Below are 22,676 nucleotides of genomic sequence, written 5' to 3'. Positions count from 1 at the left end.
CAATCATTGGAAGCAAAACGGTGCATTATGCAGCAGTGCACATGAAACAATTAGCACATCATTGCTGCATGCTGTACTGCCATATAATGAACAGCCATTTTGATTCCAGAGCCTGAAATTGGCGCTACTCTGTCGATAGCAGTTTTTTCACATGCCATAACATGATTGGTAATGGGCCATCGGCCATGGGCCGTGCCCAATATCTTTTGAAGGTGCTGCAGGGTAATAAGTGAATAAGTTTGGACTATAAAATGTAAGAGATAATGTCTTATTAAAAAGCAAATCCAAATGTTCTTACAAAAACTGGTACATTTTGCCACAAAAAGGCAATTTCCAAGCTCCTTTTTGGACACATTAATGGGAGTTCAACCTCATTTTCATTAAGTAAGCACAAGCGCACCTACATGTATGTTTGACCACACACAATTTGCATGCAATTGTCCCTGGATACGTGGTTATGTACGTTACGACAAAAATGGATGCACCCGGCCATGTGGAGCTGTAGTTTGTGCTTGGCATGTCACAGATGTTGAAGAGCCTGTTGCAGTGTTGTACCGCTCAAAGACGTTTCATGAAACAAGACAGTTAAATGTGTGAGTACATGGAAAGATATAGATGGTGTTGAGAAAAGGGTTTCTATCAAATTCGATGTAAATAAGAAGAACTTGTATGGGTAGGCCTACCATCGAAAATGCTATAGCGTTTCACAGACATGAAGCGGCTTAGTCAAGGACTCTTACGAAAAGAGAAGGGTCATTTAAAAGAAATGACGTCAGCAAACCAAGAGGCTGAAAAAGTAGATGATGGTACTGTCCATCATGATAAAGTCCTAAGGTCTGAAGCCCTCATATACATGTACACGCAGGTCAGAGCATGTTCTGCCAGAGATTTGAATAATTTGCCTCTCAAAGAAAAGTATTGTCGACCACACTACATAAGTAGTGCCTTGTGACCTGTGAAACTGATGCCTCAAAGCTTAAAGAGGCTGCAGCTGTAAAAAAATGATCAGCAAATAGTGCTTCATATTGAGGGCTTTGATCCTGTAAGCATTGAGGTTTGCTACCCTGCTTCGTGCCATAAACAATACACAAAATGAGCGTACGGAGGCAGATAGCTTTCTGGTTGGTTTTTGTCAGAAGCTTTTGCTCACTTATGTGATGAGGTAATCACAAAGAGGATTTTAGCCATTGGGGAAGTTCTGAAAAAGAAACAAGCTCTTCAATGATATTGGAAAAAACAGAGAATGTATTGGTGTCAGTTGGTACCGCAATTCAGAATTAAAGGTGAAGCTACTTCACAGATTTCCTGGACTGCATGTATTCAGCCCAAATCTGCCTCATGTGAGTTTGAATTGTGTTTTGCCCAACTGAAGATGATATAGTGATTGTGGGCCTACAAGACAGTGAATCAGATACATGTAGCTCTGTTCCGAGAGTGACGAGTCGAGCCATGGCAGCCAAGATGTTCCACCCCACTCATTGTCTTCTATTACTGCTGGTCGGGAAGACATTGATCAAGTGTATAAATCGGCACTCTTTTTCAAAAGTGCTCTCTGTAGTGCACGCTGTGTCCCAAATGGCTGCCTACTGCAAGTACATGTAGTTTGACAGAATCTGAGAGTGTCGACATTTTGCCGCCACTACACCTCAATTTCATGGACCATGCTGACACTGAAGCTGCTCGCCATTGCACAGGACATCATTTCGCTATCTTTAAAGGGGAGGAAACTGATGCCAAAGCACTTGGCTCTTAGAATGACATTGTGTCACATGACGGGCTCTTCAAAGCTGTAGCAACAGTGTCTCCCATTCTGTTAGTCTAGAGCATGACACTGCTCTCCCCACCCAGCAAGTACAACTTGGAACTGGTGCTCCACCAGGATTTTCCAGCAGTTGGTTCACAACATTGGGGGGGGGACAAGCATGACAATGATTTGTTTTAATTATTTTATTTGATGTACACGTACATGTATTTGAGAAAAATTCCTACAAGTTGGTTGTCATCATTGCTAAACAATGATATATATAAATATGAATGTGAACTTTTACTAATTGAAGCCATTATTACAAGCATAACACGTCCCCCCACTTTTCCAAGTGTGGGGGATACTATATCAATTGCCCTCCCCCCCTTATTTTTCCCCAAAACCTAAATGAAAGTGTATAGCTTGCAAAAGCATTTGTTGAAAAAACTGGCTAAAGTTGCCAGAAATTGTCTCAGATCACATCAGGGGGCATCTACATGTGAATACTCCCAACTTTTCTGGGGCCCTTGAGCAGACTCCATGCCACTCAGAGCTTCACACTTACATTTATTCTGATCAGGGCTATGTCCCCCCCCACTTTTCAAAACGGATTGACACATGCACATGTACACACTTGTTTCATTTCTGTTAGTAAATGTACAGCATTCCCAAACTACATGTAATATCCATTAATGCACGAACCATTTATCCAGGGATGTGCAACCGTGAGTGGCCCCAGTGCAAACACATGCGCCACCTTGCAGGTTCCATGTGTGTTATGGATTGTTATTACCCCCGCAGGCGATCTCAACTTTCTTGAAAAAACTCGTGACCACATGACATGGGATGCAGCATGTACAGTGCAGCTATGGTTATGCCGAGACGATGTGCCCATGCTGTGCTTAAATTTATTTGACAAATAAATCTTCATTTATTGATTTCAAGGAGAAACGAAGTTTTAATGAGGCAAAATTCCCCAATTTTGTGGTACACTTTTCTCAGAATGTATAGGATGAAATATCTTGAGCAGGATATTTTTAGAAAGGGTGTACCCTGACTTAAAATATTACAAAAAAAGTGGTGGACAGGAATATATGTTTTATTAAAAGAGAAAGTGTTACATAATGCAATTTAATTTCTGCTTTGATATTGTGCCGGCCGTAACACGCACTGAACCAGCTCTGAGCTTAAGTTACACATCCCTGGGTAAATGATCCGTGATTAATGTATGTTTCCAATTCTTAAAAGAAGAAATCTTCACTGCCTAGCAATGTACTGCAGTATTCCAAGTGGGGTGGGCTGAAGTGTGCCCGTAATAAATCCTGTTCTGCATCTCTCCCTTTAAAATGTTTTATCAGTCCCCATCATGTTTGAAATTTAAAACTTGGGAGTCACATACATGTGCACAACCCTACCCAAAAAGTGAACCTCACTTGGAAATGCTGTATGGCATTGAAACGGCTCTTTCAAACCTTTTCATTCATTCAAGAAAACAAAATGTGATGTTCTTTCCTTGTTTACATTTTTCTCACAAGATTTACATGTTTTTGTTTTGGAGGTGTTCATACTGTTTGCTAACCTGTACTTCAATATTGTATAAAATTCTGCATTTCTCATGACAAGCTGTTGATCTTGGTAGAACATCTGATGTCCAGGGGAGCACAGGACGATCCACCAGGCACTTTGGTTTGCTAAAAAATGAGCAATACAAGGTGATTTGCATATTTTCTGTGTGGATAAGGTTGTTTTCTACTGAGTAAGAGCACGTCTTGGCCGTTGTTTTCTGGCTCAAGTCCTCTAGACTCTGTAATTTTCCCTTTAACTGAAGTTAATGTCAGTTCCATGCCTGCATTTAAGTAAAACTGATATCATAGTCTTATTAAAAGTTTCTGTACTTATTAAGGAAAGAGTGACTTTGCGAATGTAAAGAATTCCACCCTGTTATATCTTGTAGAGTGAACCACTACTTCCAAGTTGGACTGGCTTTAACCAATCCCTGAATGAGGGCTGCACTGAAGTCAGCAAAATAGGTTATCTTCCGGTGATACATGTAGATGCTAGCCCTACTGATCGAGCGATCAACCGTAAACACCGTTCTTGAGAGAAGTTTGGCCCTTGCGTAGGCTCTCAACCTATCTTCTGTCGTCCTTGTCATTGACCAAGCCACGGTCCATGCGAAAGCTCAGGAGATTTGTTGGCAAGGTAGACCAGCGACTGGTTTTGGGGGAGTTTCACACAGTAATAGCCCTCCTTGCAGTGATTGGAAAGCGCATTCGGGATGCAAGCCTTTATATTGCAACAGAGTCTGGTTTGGTTGCCCAAGGATCAAATAACAGCGTAATGAGCGGGCATCATTACCAAAGTCTGTGATGTCATAAGATTGTCTGTGAGGCCATGCACTGTCTTCAGATTGAGAGATACCTTGGTCAGTTGTCCACAAGTGATTACGAAGATGCACTGCACATTATGCAGACATCTCGGGCGAGTTTCCCTGAGACATATAAAGCAAACCCTCAAGACTGAGGCAGTAATTCATCACTAACTACTAGGAGTTTGTTGATGAATGCTGCCAGCAGAATGCAAAGTGAGCATTTTGGAACTCCTACCTACAGATGGTAGAGTTGCTGCTTCTCTTCATAAGAGCCACTGGGAAAGGAAACTGGGAGCTTCATCTACAGTGTATCATGTATTCGTAACTCTGAACAAAGGTGCTATTCAGCGATGGATTTTGAGTCACCCAGCTAGTGCTTCAATCTCAAATGCATGCTTTGCAATGGCTGGAAGAAAAACAGAACCATCCCCAATCGAGGGTTTTGAAGCCGATGAGTCAGCAGTTCAAAATGTAATGCAGACAGTCGATGGTTTCACCAATCTGGTCAGTGATGAAGAAGACCCACAACTACTGAACATCACTTCAGGCGGAGTGGCACCCGAAACTGTCAAGACCAATCTGATTTCCGCTCATCAACAGGGAGATAAAAGGCTGGTTGAGTTCATAACTGAGAGACTGGCTGAGGGGAAGAAAGATCTCTTTGATTTTCATAGTCTGCCAACTGGCGAGACATTCGCTAACATTGACAGAAAACCAAGGTCAAAAATATCTCTTGAAAATGCATCAGTGAAGGAGAACAGGGGCTTCATTGCCAGGATGCTTATGGTGGCACAAGAAAAAGGGCTGCATGTAAAAGATGTTGTCAGATGTCCATTATGCTCGGTGTCAGCAGCACTTGCCAGATTTGATGGTTGCATGGCGAAGACAAACAAAGCTGCCCTAATGCACAAGATAATAGATGCCGTCCCTGTGAATCTGTGAGTCTACTCTTAATGCAGATGTTGTAATCAGTGATGCAATGGCGATGATCCAGCAACAAAAACACTTCCCATTGACATTTGTTGATCTCGCAGATCACTTCCTCAAGCAGCTAATAGTAACGGTGAGAAAGCATAATGCACAGCGGGTACATTTCGTTGGTGACAGATACAGGAAAACATCCATCAAGATGTCACCGAGAGAAGCGGAGTTCTGCCGCCCACTCTCAAATCCGAATTTAACGACGGGAGCAGAAGCTACCTAAAATGATGAAAAAATTTCTCAGGTGTGGCACAAATATAGCGGGGCTACTGAAATCCCTGGCCAACGATTGGATGACGTGCCCCCCAGAGGTTCTTGAGGATACTGTAGTGTTCGTTACCTGTGGTGAAACTCGCTTCAAGATTTTTGTCAATGGAGATGGGAGGACTGCAGTCAAGGAAGAGCCAGATCTCCACGCTGATCATGAAGAAGTCGACACCAGAATGGTTCTCTATGCAAAGTATGCATCTCAAACCATCATCATCTGTACAGTTGATACAGATGTACTCATCCTAGCTGTAAGGGCCTCAACTTACCCCAGGAATCCTACTCCATATGACCACAGGCGGTAATGCAAAGTTTGTGGACACCATCATGATCAGTGAACAACTTGGAGAGAAAAGCACAATCAGTATTGGGCTTCATCCTTTCACAGGGTGTGACACTGTTGCTTCAAAGGTGTTGGGTGAAGCCACTGAAGATGATGTTGAATCCCTGACGTACCAAACAGCATTCAGTGAAAGTGGAACATAATGGACTGCCACTGATTAGCCTATTGAGGTGTTGGAGAAGTCTGTATGTGAGCTCTGTGGCTGAAAAGAATCTGATATCAACACAGTATGGTACAACTGCTTCCGGTTTGGTCAACTTAATGACACTGCTATGCCTCCTATGCCAGAGACTGTTTGAAACTTCACGTAATGACAGCTAACTATTAGGCTTAAATCTACAAATGATCACTTAAACAACATATCCTGGTACCCCCTTTCCAGCAAGACTTGGGTGGAAGGTCATGGAGTCAATCATCACAGTGCAGTGGAGTACAATGGCAGTTGCTCCAAAAGCTGTGCAGAAGTATGTTCACTGTAACTGCCAAAAGTCATCCTGCAACAGCAACTTGTGCTCCTGCAAGAAAGTAGGCATCGATTGTACTGATATATGTTCAAACAAATCCAGTGCAGAGGAAGATTTCAGCAACGAGAGTGGCAGTGTCTCATCTGGCAGTGAGAACGAAGAACATTGCAAACAAACAGTCGGTGTCCTCACATACATCTTAGTCTTTGAACCAGTTCCTTTCCTTGCATCTTGTTATGTCCATTCCACCAGATAGACTACCGTCTCCCTTTGAAATCCAATAAATTTCATATTTATATGAAACGTTATAATGCATATTGGCTAATTAACATTTCTGAAACTGTAAGTGCCCATCTGACAAATTCTGAAATGTTGACAAGAAGTGTGATGATCGATCCGTGGAGGAAATAAACTGAATGATATCAAAACTTCCTGGCAAGAGAATCAAAAATTCAAACATTTTATTGTTTCCACTTTGTGCACACTGTGCACTGAAAAATTAAAAGCATTCACAAACAGTATGTGAAACCGTTAGGATGCACCAGGAAAGACAACTTCCTGTGATTTTTTGTGCATTTCCTGTGAAATTTGAAAAGCCATAAATTCACTTAAGTTTGTCCCTTCTTTGGATAAAGAAAGTTTTTAATGCATTCCAGAAAGATAAGCAGATGACCTCAAATGGTGAAACATACCTGTTGGATCTCCTTTTTGGAGATCACTTTGTTACTTCAGGAACCAGTACCATAAATAATGGAAGCTACATGGATGAAGAGCAACATATTGGGAGCAAAAGATTTTCTTGCAGAATATCACATTTTTGTGTCCTTATTACAGGGCTTTGACAGCAAATCTGCATTGTAGTATAAAGTGATCCAGTGTTTTTAATGCTAGTGTTTAGAATTTACTCTTGATTAAAGTTTTGCAATATTGTATTAATTTCTGTTAGCCTTGGGAAGTTTTTTGAAAAAAGGTCCTGTCACTTATTGCCAGTATTGAAAGAATTTATTTCAAAACTGTGCAAATGAAAACTTGTAATTGTTACTTTTTCCAAGTGTTCTTGTGAGCTCTGAAATGTTTTTGGTTACAGTTACATGTGTGTTTCCATATTAAACTCAACCAAAGAAATTGTTACTTTCATTTGTGTGTTGGTACAAAGTCTGCCTCACTGGTCCTTGTTCCATGCTTTTACTTCATGGCCCCTTTTAATGTGTAACTCTGTTTAAATACCCCTACATTCAAAATGGTTGCTATCACTGAGTAGTGCGTGTTTGACAATGCACGCGCGATGTTTGTGTGTATGCAACGTATGTACAATTACATGTAGTGTTCGCACAGTATTCTTTTGAATGGAATAGCCACTTTACTTTTGTGTACATAACAAATTCATCTGCGCTGCGCTGGATCTTACTGCACCAAGAAGCATTATTTAGGCCAAGAAACAATCAAAAGGCTCTGCTTCTGATTGAATAGGGTCAGAAGGTAGGGAATTTTGACAATAATATGCGCTAATTGAATGGGACAAAAGTTGTCAAAAATAGCCACAAAAGTGATTAAAATAAAAAGAATTAACAGAAATGTAAACAACAATGAAGTACAATTCACACTTGCTCAATGCTAGTCAGATGTATACAATTTTTTGACGTGAAAAGAAGTTGTTGGCATGTGTTTGTGCTGAAAGAAAACAGGATTTTTTTAAATGTAGTTTTATTTCTTTTTTCTAATTTACCGATAAAAAATTTTTGGGTCCTAGGGGCTCACCGAAAAATAAGGGTCGGAAACCTGACCTCGAAGTACAATAGGATAACACTTTTTCATTTTGAAAAGTTGGCATCTCTGGATTTAATCACATGATACAAATTGAAAGGTGCAGTTTCTTTCCATAAGTTCTAAGCACATTTTTTCTAATTTCACAAATTCAAACACTCATTTGTCATTCTGAGGGGCTTCATATTATTGGTGCATACTCAGGGTAACCGTCCCAGAGGGTGTCAATAATAATCATTACTATGATGTCATTGGGTATCATGTGACATGACATTAAAGTTGTTAACTTCAATTCTGTATATTTTCTGAAGTACATATACTGTATTCAAACATGACAATCATCCAAGGATGGTCCTAGAACAAATTCATCAAGATGACGTCATCAGGGGTCATGTGATATGACATTCAAGGTGCAAACTTCAAACCTCCATATCTTCTGAAGTACTTGTCTGATTTGCTTGAAACCTTGCAGAAAGCTAGAAAAGGAAGTGGTGTAGACGAAAAGTGACGTGATGATCACATCATTAGATGACAAGCCAGGTGACAACAAACCTGAAAACCCGGACTTGAGGTCCCTGTACATGTATTACATGAAACCATCAATAGTTACACTGTCCAGCATTATTATACAGAAATAGCAGATTACGGACAAACTCATTGTGACGACCTCGTGATCCAGTACAGTAAGCAGTTCTTTAATTCGCAGGTGTTAAAAGATGAATGCAGCTTTCGGTTGATAGTTGGGTTCATCTATTTTGAACAAACGTCATTCAAGCCCCTTTAAAAAGGAGCGATGCCCAGCAATTTCCAAATATTGAAGTTGATAGCATAACCAAATTATTGGTCGTAGTCATGACTTGGAGTTCACGCATTGCAAGTGCTCACAGCCAAATGGAGCCCCTTCACCATATTGTTTTTCCAAGCTCCATATAAATAATTACTGATAAGGTTTGCTTAATTAAGAAATGCAAGCCCTTCTCAGTAAAATGATTTCTTTCTTTTAAATTGCTTAGAAATATTACTTTGATGTATCAACTTGCTTCGCAGGTTTAAGGGGAATCCCGCAGAGGGAATTCCAGTATTGAAACTTGTTGCCCAGGATGGAGGGTCCCCCCCCCCGGAATCCCCAAAGAGATTGTCACCCTCTTGTGACTTGACAGATGTCTACCTGTACAAGGCCAAACGGCCAGGCTGGGAGTCTGTGGTTAATTACCAGCCACCACAGGATTCCAGGGTGGCAGCATTTTTCAGTGGGAGTGTAACATGAACAGTTACTGGCAGTGGTAGTTTGTCTTCTGTTGATTGCCCCTGCAACAGAGTACATCTCAGACTTACACACCCAACTGATCACCGTCTGCACTGCCTGGCAGCATTGGGGTTAATGCAGGGCTTTCCAGGGGCCTGTGTGCTCATGTGGTGGTTTACATGAAGGAGAGTCATGCTGCAACTTTTGTCATCATGGCCATAGGACCAGAGACACGACAATTTGCATTTCATTACTATTTCGGTCACTTAACATGCTAAATTGTGACATTCAACATGGCTGCCATTCATTGAGCATTTGTACATACCTGTGCATACAGCCCAGAGAGCTGAGGTGTACATTTCTGGATTGATTGGAAGATTTTATTTATTCATTTTTCGTCTGGTTATCACTATGATCTTAATTGGAGCTTAAATAACGTAAAGTTGAACGATTCCATAGTGGAAACATTAAAAGCTGAAGGGATTCATTGCTTTTATTGCAGGAGGAGGTCAAAGCATGGACAGAGCAAGCGGAAGATGGAGCAAGGAGAGGCCGATGCGTAGGCAGCATCACTAAAGGGAGCAGAACCTGAGCAAGTTCTAAGCACAGGGTATCAACAGAATCAACTTAACTCCTACAAATTTACTCATGTCTCAGCTTCTGCACCTAATACCCAGCTTGAGTAATTACACTTAAATGACTCAAATCAAATTGAGTCTCTACATTTATGTACATGTAATTTCTCAATTCGAGTCACAAAGTTTTGTGACTGATTACAAGCCTGGCTGTAACTTCCAGATTCAATGAAAATGTTTTTTTTATCTTCTTTGAATTCTAACAGTTTATTAAAGGAGCTTGCTCCAAAGAAAAACAAGCTCCAGTGAGGACCCAGGTGACGGCGACGGCGACTTAACAGTGATGATTGAGGATCACAAGCAGTGGTTGGACAAAACAGCAGGTAGAAAAGCTGTCATTTTTACTCAAGTTCACCAGTTTGCACCAATTTCCGATGTGTGTTTTATAAAGACGGTGGATATTTGGCCTTTTTGCCAGCTACAATCCTTGGAAATAGTTGGTCCCGGTACTCGCTGTAACATCTGACTTGAACCAACCAGCCGACAATGGCAAGCTTGGTGGTCGAGTGGGCAAGATGTCTGCACTAGTAAGCAGGAACTCATGGGTTTGAGTCCCACCCAAATACGCTTGTGGTTTTTGGCGAGCTGCGAAGCAAATGCCGATTTTTGTCTTCCGTCCGTCCGTCGGGCCATCCTCAAATGTTAAAGTTTTTCCTTGCAGGTCCATAGGTGTTAAAATGTGTCATTGAGTGCTTGTTTACTTCCTCTTGAATTCCATCAGTATTTAAATAGTATCATATTGAATTAATGCTTACAAACTTGAATTTAGTGAAAAAAATAAAAAAGTTGAATGTTAACGTTTGAGTTGTATTGTGTACTTACCCTGTAGTACATACAGTACATATGTACCTGGGTACTGAGCATTCCTGTAATGTACATTTACATGTACATGTACAGGATGTATGTATAGACAGTGTTTAAGACCCATACAAATGTTCATGTACAGTATGTGGGTAAAATGTAAGGGATGGGGGGATCTCTAAGTGACAGATTAGGATGTTTGTTGGGGGAGGGGTACCTGTAGCAGGAGGATTAGGGGGACAATTAAGGTACATGTATGTAGAAAGTGGATGAAATGCTGGATAAGGTTGCTGGGGAGGAAGCAGAGTAGGAGATGGATAGGATGATGGGGAGGGAGCAGAGTAGGAGATGGACAGGACGATGGGGAGGGAGCAGAGTAGGAGATGGATAGGATGATGGGGAGGGAGCAGAGTAGGAGATGGACAGGATGATTGGGAGGGGGTGGAGTAGGAGATGGATAGGATGATTGGGAGGGAGCAGAGTAGGAGATGGATAGGATGATTGGGAGGGGGCAGAGTAGGAGATGGATAGGATGATGGGGAGGGAGCAGAGTAGGAGATGGATAGGATGATGGGGAGGGGGTGGAGTAGGAGATGGATAGGATGATTGGGAGGGAGCAGAGTAGGAGATGGATAGGATGATTGGGAGGGGGCAGAGTAGGAGATGGATAGGATGATGGGGAGGGGGCAGAGTAGGAGATGGATAGGATGATGGGGAGGGGCAGAGTAAGAGATGGATAGGATGATGGGGAGGGAGCAGAGTAGGAGATGGACAGGACGATGGGGAGGGAGCAGAGTAGGAGATGGATAGGATGATGGGGAGGGAGCAGAGTAGGAGATGGACAGGACGATGGGGAGGGAGCAGAGTAGGAGATGGATAGGATGATGGGGAGGGAGCAGAGTAGGAGATGGACAGGACGATGGGGAGGGAGCAGAGTAGGAGATGGATAGGATGATGGGGAGGGAGCAGAGTAGGAGATGGATAGGATGATGGGGAGGGAGCAGAGTAGGAGATGGATAGGATGATGGGGAGGGAGCAGAGTAGGAGATGGATAGGATGATGGGGAGGGGGCAGAGTAGGAGATGGATAGGATGATTGGGAGGGGCCCAAGTAAAAGATGGATAGGATGATGGGGAGGGGGCAGAGTAAAAATGGATAGGATGATGGGGAGGGGGCAGAGTAGGAGATGGATAGGATGATGGGGAGGGACGGAGTAAGAGATGGATAGGATGATGGGGAGGGGGCAGAGTAGGAGATGGATAGGATGATGGGGAGGGGCAGAGTAAGAGATGGATAGGATGATGGGGAGGGAGCAGAGTAGGAGATGGACAGGACGATGGGGAGGGGGCAGAGTAAAAATGGATAGGATGATGGGGAGGGACGGAGTAAGAGATGGATAGGATGATGGGGAGGGGGCAGAGTAGGAGATGGACAGGACGATGGGGAGGGGGTGGAGTAGGAGATGGATAGGATGATGGGGAGGGGGCAGAGTAAGAGATGGATAGGATGATGGGGAGGGAGCAGAGTAGGAGATGGACAGGATGATGGGGAGGGGCCCGAGTAAGAGATGGATAGGATGATGGGGAGGGGGCAGAGTAAAAATGGATAGGATGATGGGGAGGGGCCCGAGTAAGAGATGGATAGGATGATGGGGAGGGACGGAGTAAGAGATGGATAGGATGATGGGGAGGGGGCAGAGTAGGAGATGGACAGGACGATGGGGAGGGGGTGGAGTAGGAGATGGATAGGATGATGGGGAGGGGGCAGAGTAAGAGATGGATAGGATGATGGGGAGGGAGCAGAGTAGGAGATGGATAGGATGATTGGGAGGGGCCCGAGTAAGAGATGGATCGGATGATGGGGAGGGGGCAGAGTAAAAATGGATAGGATGATGGAGAGGGGGAAGACTAGGAGATGGATAGGATGATGGAAAGGGGCAGAGTAAGAGATGGATAGGATGATGGGGAGGGGGCAGAGTAGGAGATGGATAGGATGATGGGGAGGGGGAAGACTAGGAGATGAATAGGATGATGGGGAGGGACGGAGTAAGAGATGGATAGGATGATGGGGAAGGGGAAGAGTAGGAGATGGATAGGGTGATTGGGAGGGGACAGAGTAGGAGATGGATAGGATGCTAGGGAGGGGGTGGAGTTGGAAATGGATATTATGATAGGGAGGGGGCAGAGTAAGAGATGAATAGGATGATGGGGAGGGGGCAGAGTAGGAAATGGATAGGATGATGGGGAGGGGGAAGAGTCGGAGATGGATAGGGTGATTGGGAGGGGACAGAGTAGGAGATGGACAGGATGCTAGGGAGGGGGTGGAGTTGGAAATGGATATTATGATAGGGAGGGGGCAGAGTAAGAGATGAATAGGATGATGGGGAGGGACGGAGTAGGAAATGGACAGGATGATTGGGATCGAGTGTGAACTCGTTGCCAGAGCGTTGTGCGTGACGCTCACCATTCGCTCGTCTAATCCCCTCACAATGATGCACCACCCATGAAAATACGTGACGGTTGTTGGGTTTTTTTATACATTCATTGTGTTTACACTCACACAAGGCTTCATTATGAGTGATACCATAGAGGAAGGACACAGAAGGAGTTTGAACTCCCCGGGCTGTATTATCTTGCCAATTACCGCTGTCTGGCACACCTGGCATGACCATAACCAGAGCGCAGCGAACGCTTGCTACGCACCATCTGTTTCACAACCATGAAACCCCTTGGTATCATATGATCATTGCCACAGTTTGTCTGGTTCTGGTGTTATTTTGGAAATAAATAGCCCGGTTGTTTACAAGATTGTGTGCTTTGTTTGAATCATTTTTATTATGGATTTGTAGAAAAGTGTATTTTATGAGATTTCACGATCACTCCCTGTGATGAAATAGCACATTTTGTTCCAAATGAGCTTTCCAGTAGTAGTGAACATTTTGTTGGCCAGTCTTAGCCAAATTCACACCAATTCTTTGACAGAGGAGAATAAATTACAAACTTTGCATGGAAAATGAACAGTGTATCAAAATTTAAAAAGTTTATTTATGATGGCAAAAGTAGGTCTAATATCAGGATTTTTTTCTCTCTCTTTCCTGGTCACAGTGATACTTAATTACAAGCAAAATCTACAAGTATTGCTAGGATATTACTGGCCCCACTTGTCCGGCTAAGATGCAGACAGTAATCAGGCATTTTTGGAATGATTTCTATTATTTGTCTAACTCGGTGGCAACCATCATTGAACACTTTAACGTGCCTGAGTTTCTACTCCTGTGTCCTTCCTCTATGGTGATACAAAGTTGCTGATAAAACAGGCACTGGGATCACTGTCTTTAACACTGTCTGGTTCCCAGACAAAACAGATACCGACTATGTTTGGGATCAGGAGTTAATCGCTCAGTATGGCCGTTGTGAAGACGACCAAATCACCAAAGTTTCAATCCCCCATATTAATACATCAGTGGTCATATGGGATGAATTAGCCTACATGTGGAATGAGATTCATAGAAGGCATTTTTGCGGACTCTCCACTTTTTGGCCGGACCCGTGTGGGGCCAAGGATACGGAGGTAGTCCAGTAGACTGACCCCCAGTCTGGGGATAGGTTCGATCCATAGCTGTCATCTTTTTTTCCAATAAACTAAGAATTTTCTTCTTTTGTTATTGTAAATTGACATCAACATTACATCCTCTTTCTGATTCATGGCTCTGGAGGATTTTCTTGTTTTTGAAAAGAAGGGTAATAAATTGTAAAATTGTCTGATTCCACTTCGTGAATGCAAAGTTACAATGACTGTGTTGGCACAGACCCGAAGACCTGTCATGATAAGATTTTGATAAGTCCCCCAAACAGTTACTGCACATGTATCCCAGCAAAATTTCATAGTGACATTTGCCAGCGATGGCTGAATATCCACCGCCTATTAATAAAGAGCCCATGCACTTGAAGAAATCCCAAATCACAGAGTCACCTTTTTTGCAATATGAGGACAGAAAGCAGTCACTGGGTACCAGATTGTGTTTGTACATTTGTCATCTGACTTGAGATAGACCTTGACCTTGATATACATGTAGCCTAATAGAGCAACGCGGTTCGTCCTCCGCCTGTGGGCTCTTCTTCTAGAATCACTACCCTGATAGAGTAATAAGGTGATGGTGTGGTTAGTCCCCTGCCTGTGGGCTCATCTTCTGACATCACTGCCCTGATAGAGTAAGGTAGCAGTGTGGTTGGTCCCCATCTGACTTGAGATAGACCTTGACCTTGATATACATGTAGCCTAATAGAGCAACGCGGTTCGTCCTCCGCCTGTGGGCTCTTCTTCTAGAATCACTACCCTGATAGAGTAATAAGGTGATGGTGTGGTTAGTCCCCTGCCTGTGGGCTCATCTTCTGACATCACTGCCCTGATAGAGTAAGGTAGCAGTGTGGTTGGTCCCCTGCCTGTGGGTTCATCTTCTGACATCACTGCCCTGATAAAGTAAGGTGATAGCAGTGTGTTTGGTCCCCTGCCTGTGGGCTCATCTTCTGACATCACTGCCCTGATAGAGTAAGGTGATAGCAGTGTGGTTGGTCCCCTGCCTGTGGGCTCATCTTCTGACATCACTGCCCTGATAGAGTAAGGTGATAGCAGTGTGGTTGGTCCCCTGCCTGTGGGCTCATCTTCTGACATCACTGCCCTGATAGAGTAAGGTGATAGCAGTGTGGTTGGTCCCCTGCTTGTGGGCTCATCTTTTGGTATCACTGCCGTGATTACAAGAATAGTTAATGTGATTTTGGTTCTCACAGCAGTTTGCCTTACCCATCAATCCCTGTACCACTCAGAACCCACCCAGCCTGTTACTCCCTGCACTGCCAAGCACTGTATTGTTTTCCAGATTTATCAGTGAACTAATATAATCTGAAACGATACAGTTATTGTATACAGAGTACTTACAAAGGCAGATGGGGGGCTCTTTGAGGGTTAAGGGGGGAGATAGGGCCCTAGCCCCCACCCCCTAAAAAGAGCCAAAAAATTAAAACAGAAAACAATATTAACAAAACAAAATTTTGTTGGTTTTATTTTAGTTATCTTCCCCAAAAGTGCGTACAAAGCCATAAAAGGCTACATGACCTTAAAAACTTTTCAAAGTTGTGCCCTTCCTAAAAAAGACAAGTTTGCCCCCCTCCCTATGAATAGTTGTTTCTAAATGTGCCCTTCAGTTGAAACCTGCACTCATTTTGTGCATTTTACCCTATCAGATTAAAAAAGGCCTCGTCATTTTTGTTGATTTTTTTCTGTTGTCAGATTTGCCTATGTTGAAAGCTGGCTAAGATATCCTGCTTTGCAGTGTGAGTGGACTCACCAGTGATGAAATCTCATCGTTTGAAGATGCAGGCTACATGCACATCATGAATGACATCAGGTAAGAGTGTCTTTTGGGCAGTAAACAATAAACATACATATCACAGGAAAGAAAGTATTGACTGCTGTTTGCAGAGACCCTACACTTGAAGGTACAGTCCATCAATTGTCATTTGTGCATTATGTTGGAACCTTTAACCCTAAAAGACGGGGGGGGGGTGGAAATCACCCTTTTCGGCATGAAATTTTTTTTCCGATGTCGCAATAGTGCTTTTTTTCTGGAGCTCAGGCTTTAGGAGTTTTTAGAGCAACTACGGTTATTTTGACACCCATTTGTACAGATTGAACATACGGTTCTTGCACTGTGTCAGGTTTTCTGAGAAAGGTCAGCCCTATATTGTTTTTTCTGCTGCGACGCGCAATACACCCGTGCTGGCATGCATGTAGCCTTGAACTTCAAATGACCATAACAACAAAACCACACGTCTCATTGACTTAAAACTTCAAGTTTGTAATGACAAGGAGTGTGCTTGCATGCTAGGTTAAAACAATTTAGGCGAGGCACAGCCAAGTTCAAGGGGGGGGGAGGTGTGTGGAATGTGTGCACCCTCCCACCCCCTTACGGCAGTGAGATGGGCTAAAATAACCGGGCTCTCTGAGGGTCAAGATGAGAAAATTACTCAAAATTTTAAAAAGGGTGCCTGAAAATAAATCCAAGTTGTAGCTCTGTGCATATTCTGAGCAAAACAGGATGTTTGAATTTTAGTTTTAGAGCAACTGTTGCTATGTTATTTGAATTGCACCTGAATTCAGCATCTGAGACGCATATTCCTCTTCAGTCGAATGCAGCTATTTGATGTAACGCACTGAACCACCAAATTATGGTAATTGCGCATAAGCAGTTGTAAGAGCAGTTTTCTATAAATGGTTTTCCTGCATTGTTTATTTCGGGACAATTTCCTGGAAAAAAATCTCACAGGGAGTGTCCCACAAAGCCAAGTATGCATTTCATTAATATTTTCATCAGTTGTGATTAAACCCTACAAATGATGGACTGTACCTTTAATATTTAGAATCCAATAGCAAATACATGGAATGAAGTCCGACCAAAAGTGTTTCTTCCTGGATTTTTTAATTGCCCCCTCACTTGTTACAGTAGCTCCAACATAAAGATTTGGCCATTTGAGTGTAAAAGGACACATATTCTGTTTGTGAACTAAGATTACTTTCTGTTAGAAACGTCTGTTTCTAATGCAGCTGTACTCATTCTTCTGTGAATGATTTCTTCCCCAGACATTGTCGCATGAAAGCTGTGCATATGCCCATGGAAACCATATCTACGGTGCTGATGAGAAGAGCGCCCTCGCCTGCTTCAACGAGAGAAGATAAAGGACAGCATCCTGTGGATTCGCGAGAACGTCAAGATGTTGGTCCTCGCCTCCTTCACTGAGGAAGAGTTTCCACATCAGAAACTCAAGCAGTGGTCCAAACAGGCAAGGAAAAGACTACTTCCTTGCTTCTGCCTTACAGTTACGTAGATCTGTGCCGGGGGGGTACTAGACACTGACGTGCACTGTTTGTGATACAATGTACGCATAATATACCCCTTTATCTTACATCTCCCATTTTTAGGACCTGTTATTAACAAGGTTTGACTGTACACCCCCCCATTTTTATATCCCTGCCACCTTATAACGGAGCAAGTCTTTGTTCATTTGTATATGGGAGGAAAAAGCTCCATACATGGACATCACTTGACATCACGTGCACAAACCCTATGTACGAGGCCTGTCTAAGAAATTCCAAGTATTGTCTAATTAAATGCTGCAATATTTTTGCAGCTAAATTTGAATGTTCAGGATGTGTTATTACTTTCTGAAGGCTGATTTAAAACAGGGAAAAATCAGTGATGTCCATGTGTGGAACTTGTTCCATGCTGGTAAAAACTTTCATCCAAATTCTTGACTAAAAAGGTATTTTCGGAAGTTAAAATACACAGTTGGACAGATTGCATTTCGTTAACCATTCCAAGTAATTTCATCATGGTACAATTACTCTCATATTTGTAGGTTTTCGTACTTTAAAAACATTTTTGGGGAGTCAGGTTGGTGTGGCAGTTCTTTCCTTGCCTTCCACATCAGCGGCTCAGGTTCGAATCCCACCTAGGCCCACAACCTCTAAAAACTGACGATTTATTTTCCTCTCCATTGCCACTCGTATCATCCAGCAATAAGCGCTGAATGTACATTGGATGAATAGTAATAAATAACAGTAAACTGTTTAGTGCAGCCATGTGCATGTAAATAATCTCTATGGGAGGATTTCCAATGGACACTTATTACCAACTGTAGCTGGTACACTTTTTAAGCCATTTGTGGATGCGAGATGGAGCTAGTGTCAAGTTTTTAAAGGTGGGAAGAAAAACCCAGATAAATATTCATGGGTAAACCAAGGAATCAAGTAGGGACTGAAAACCCTGGCAATCCACACATCAGCTCAGACAAGATTTCATTCTGGGATGCTGAGGTAGAAGGTGAGGATAGTATTACTCTGCCAACCTGTCTCCCCCAAAATAAAATAAACTAACTTTATTGCGATGCTATACTTTAAAAACTCCAATTTGTTGTGTCAGTGCTAACTGACTGAAAAATTGCATTAAATGGTCCTTATTGAAAAATACTATTTATTTTAAACATGAAATTGGACAAGAAAATATGTTGAAATTTAAATGTTTGCCAAAAAAAATACTTTAATACATAAAAGTAAACCGCATGCTATCTGTTTCAATACAACATTTCTTCAGAGTAAGGCACTAAAAGTGTTTTCAAAACTTTTATTTTTGCTGTAATGACCTTTTAGCACTGACCCGACGAATTTTTATCATAAAATAGTCCCTGTTTGGAAAGACTACATGTACAGTCAAGGGCACTAGGAAATTGCATGCTTTTTAAAACGTGAACAGAGTATTGCACATTTCACATCTTCCCTTTTCCCATTCAATCAAAATATGATTTCTGTACCTATCAACACATAATCAGCCTATCCAGTGGCCATTCCAAACCTCACTGTGGCAAGTTTTTATCACTTCCTGGAAAAAGTTCTGTGTGCCTTAGTATTTTCCTAGTGTAAGTCTTTCAATTATTGGCCTTTCCAATTTTAATTATCACCAAAAATTTAAATCAGAAATTTGCTTGGTTTACAAATTTAGCTTGCTGTTGCCTTTTCCAGGTATATTTTTTTATTTCAAAAATTATTATGTATCAGAACCATTTCAATAAGTGGGCTTTTTATGAAATAAATGTTTTAAGTTATAGAACTGTTTTGTTTAATTCTGTTTGTGAAAATGTAGTACTTTGCCATTTTAGCCCATTCCCCCAATTCAACCGTTTTACATTGCCAGAGTTGCATCTATTTCCCATCTTCAGATTTTACATTCCAGCCCCATCCTAAGCCCTGCCAGTCTTAGACATCTTCCAAGCTCTGCTCCTTACATGAAGTTCCCTCTCTGAGCATTTTAGTCTCAATCCTATAAGGGCTACAATAAACCCACAGGCAATCTGGAACATTGAGAAGCTATGTCCTTCAATCCCATAAGATCCTCAGAGCTCTAATACTGATAGTCCCAAGCCCTCAGCCATCCACTCTACCCTTCCTATCAGCTCTCAGACTTCCAGCCCCTAGGACTGCCATCCTTGCCCATCTCCAGTACACAGTTTGGCTGAAAAATATTCTAAGTCCAAACAATGGAAGGTTTAACATTTAGAAACGAACACATTTTTTCAAGAAAGTGCCGTGGCATAGCGGTTAAGGACACTAACTGCTATGCACAAGGACCTGGGTTCAATCCCAGGTAGGCATGCACAATTTTGTTAAAAAACTTAGTAAAAAAAAAAAAAAAAAAAAAAAAAAACCTCCTTTTCCGGGGACCCCGGGATTTGAACCGGGATCCCCTGGCCTGGCGGCCAGCAAGCCAGCAAGCTAGCTCACCAGGCCACAGGCCTCTTGACAGAAAAATAATTCGGAACTTATATTTAAAGGTTAGGATTGCGAAATTTCAAAAAAGGTCAGAGGACACAACCTATCTGCATATATTTAAATAAATTTGAATATGCAAAAATACAGAAGAGATAGCATACTAATGCATATAGTTGAATAAAAAAAACTAAATTTGAATATGCAAACATACAGAAGAGACAGCATACCAATAAGACTACAAACAGATTGATATATACCAACTGATGTATTTCAGGTTCATATAAATAAAGGCATTGACCAAGTAGGTACATTAGCAACTCTACACTGCTTCAAAACATTTATTTTGATATTTACATCACAAAAATCAGATGGAGAAAAAGTAACTCTTAACTTTGAGAAAGATTCTGCTAGGATGGAAATTTTAAGTCCTCTTGCTTGCATCTTTCAGAAAATTGGCAGAAACAAGTCTTGTGCAAGCTACTCGTGACTTGGAATATGAGAGGGCTTTACAATGCCTGCTTTTATATTTTGAAAAATTGCACAACTGCGAGAAAAAAATACAAACAAAAATTGCGAGTTCCGAGAAAAAACCAGCACTGAGTGCAGAAATCTAATTGCACAGAATGCAAAAGAGTGGTTATTTTTTAACATAATTGAAACTGGAAACCAACTTCAAGGGTGGTTGCAATCAATTTGTTTAAATACAACCCTTCAAAATGCATTTGTGTCTTAGTTCACTTGATTTTCAACTTTTGCTTGTGGGCAATTGACCGCCTTTTGGGTTTTCATGCTGACTATTTCCATATTCATCAGCAAAACTGTGATGTAATCCCAGGAAAAAAAAACCAATGTTATACTATTTGGTACACAAAAGTCCTGCATTTTTGTAGATTTTGCTAATTCACCTTTTATTTGTGTCTACGACAATAAGCAAGCATCAACCCCTTTTGTCAGGAATGTTAAAAACCTATGCGCTAAAATGTCTTCCCTCGACATTACAGCAATAGCGCCCTCATCAGTTGTCCAGGAAAGCATGGGTAATTTAAGTGTTTAAAAAGTGCACTCTTCAATGCTTTCAACCAAAGAGGAATGTAAAAGAGTTTTTACACATCGAACAAGTGTACTAAGTTCCAGAAAAATTGTTTCAAAGAAAAATGCATTATAGCTCGGCTTTGAAATAAGGTTACTTATTTCTCTAAAGACAAAAATACACCCTTGATACCAAAGCTGTCCTGCAAAATTTGCTATTTCGTTTCACTAAAACATCTACATTGCAAGCCTGAAACTATGTTTACTGTGTCAAAACAATGATAAACACTTTTTTGGAAATCTAATCTTTAAGCTTTGGAGCACCATGTTTGCACTGGCCAAGTTTGTGAGGTGAAGCCCTTCAAGGATCACAGTAGACAGGAACCACTTCATTCTGCTTGGATCACTGATGTTCTTTTGCCTACATGGATCAGAAAAATGGCCAGAGTCTCTTTAGGACATTATGTTACATTAAATTATTTGAAAGGATTCATGGCAATATGGATAACAACAAATGTGCAGGGTTGTTAAAAATCACAATTTCCTTCCCCACAGAAATGGGGGGAGGCCTGCTATTGAATACCTACCCCAAACAGTCGCTAAATGCAAATTCCTTTGTGTCTGATTCAATTCACTGAAACTTCTGATCAACTGTGAGTGCGCCCTCCAGTCCCATGATGCATAGAGGAATGGCCGCAATGTCCGTCCTTTTCCGGTATTAAAACTGTCCGAGCCAAAAGTGGGGATGGATGAGAGGGAGCCGAGTGTTTGGGGTAGGTACTCAACAGCAGACCTCACCCACATTTCTGTGGGGTAGGAGGCTTCTGCTTTCAACCTACCCCAAACAGTCGCTAAATATGCAGAGTAGCACCAAGCCCTTGGAAGGGGGGTGTGGCAATAATGCACTACATAATATGAGTGCCAGAGGAGTATGAAATTGTCCAAACTGTATTACGGACTCACCAAATAATGGAGCTGTTAAATAATGTCGTTCCAGTGGTGAGCCGCTTTGACGAGAAACCCTTCGGCATCGATGTGGCTGATGTTAGGACCGCTGTCATGTGCGGACTCCTTTTGCGGAGCATCAGTGAGGTAGCATGTGGTGAAGTAGAGGGGGTCTTCCAGCATGCTGCCTTACATATGTCCTCCATCGGAATGCCTCTGAAGTAGGCCCATCATGTGGAAAATGCTCGGATATCATGAGCTCTGATGAGGCGTCGTGTTTTATTGTCCTCAGAATTCAGCCAATCTGGGTTGGCAACTTGATAGCCGAAACTGCCCATCTGGCTATAGTGTCTCTGTTCACTGCTCGGTCAGGTTTTATTGTAGTGATGAAAAGCTGCGAAGTTATACCTCTGAGTCATCTGGTTTTGGCTAAGTACCATTTAAAAGTTTGCACTGGGCACCATGGTTTATCATTGGGAATCCCAGTGCATTTGGTAATGTCTTGAACAAAAATGTCAGGAGGATGGAAGGAAACTGACTTGTTCTCAGTGAGAAACCCAAGAGTTGGGATGAGACGAACACCATGGGGTTCCCTTGGAATGTGGCCATCTGTGATGGACAATGCTTTCAGTTCACGGCTACGCCGTGAGGTAGTAACTGCTAGTAGGAATGCCAGTTTCACTGATGGGTTGATCAACGATGCGTCGCTGAGAGACTTAAAGGCAGGCCAGCAAGCAGTTGGAGAACAGCTAACATGTACCATGAAGG

At 42.2% G+C, this 22,676-nt stretch overlaps 1 protein-coding gene across 9 annotated transcripts in view; it reads right to left on the bottom strand.

Annotated features, from left to right (window-relative positions):
- Positions 1 to 20,180: 20,180 nt before the first annotated feature.
- The window catches only part of LOC147798132 (uncharacterized), a 104,226-nt gene continuing 101,730 nt past the window's right edge, over positions 20,181 to 22,676 (bottom strand). For all 9 annotated transcript variants that reach the window (XR_015426469.1, XR_015426466.1, XR_015426468.1 and 6 more), the window contains one exon: positions 20,181 to 21,384. The gene's annotated coding sequence lies outside the window, so the exon portion shown is untranslated. The remainder of the gene's footprint in view (positions 21,385 to 22,676) is intronic.

This window comes from Acanthaster planci, linkage group LG09, assembly GCF_054643075.1.
Source record: "Acanthaster planci isolate LZ-2023a linkage group LG09, COTS_SCS, whole genome shotgun sequence".
Classification (NCBI taxonomy): domain Eukaryota; kingdom Metazoa; phylum Echinodermata; class Asteroidea; order Valvatida; family Acanthasteridae; genus Acanthaster; species Acanthaster planci.
The sequence above is the reverse complement of the archived record's forward strand: the minus strand, read 5'-3'. Positions and strand labels throughout refer to the sequence as shown.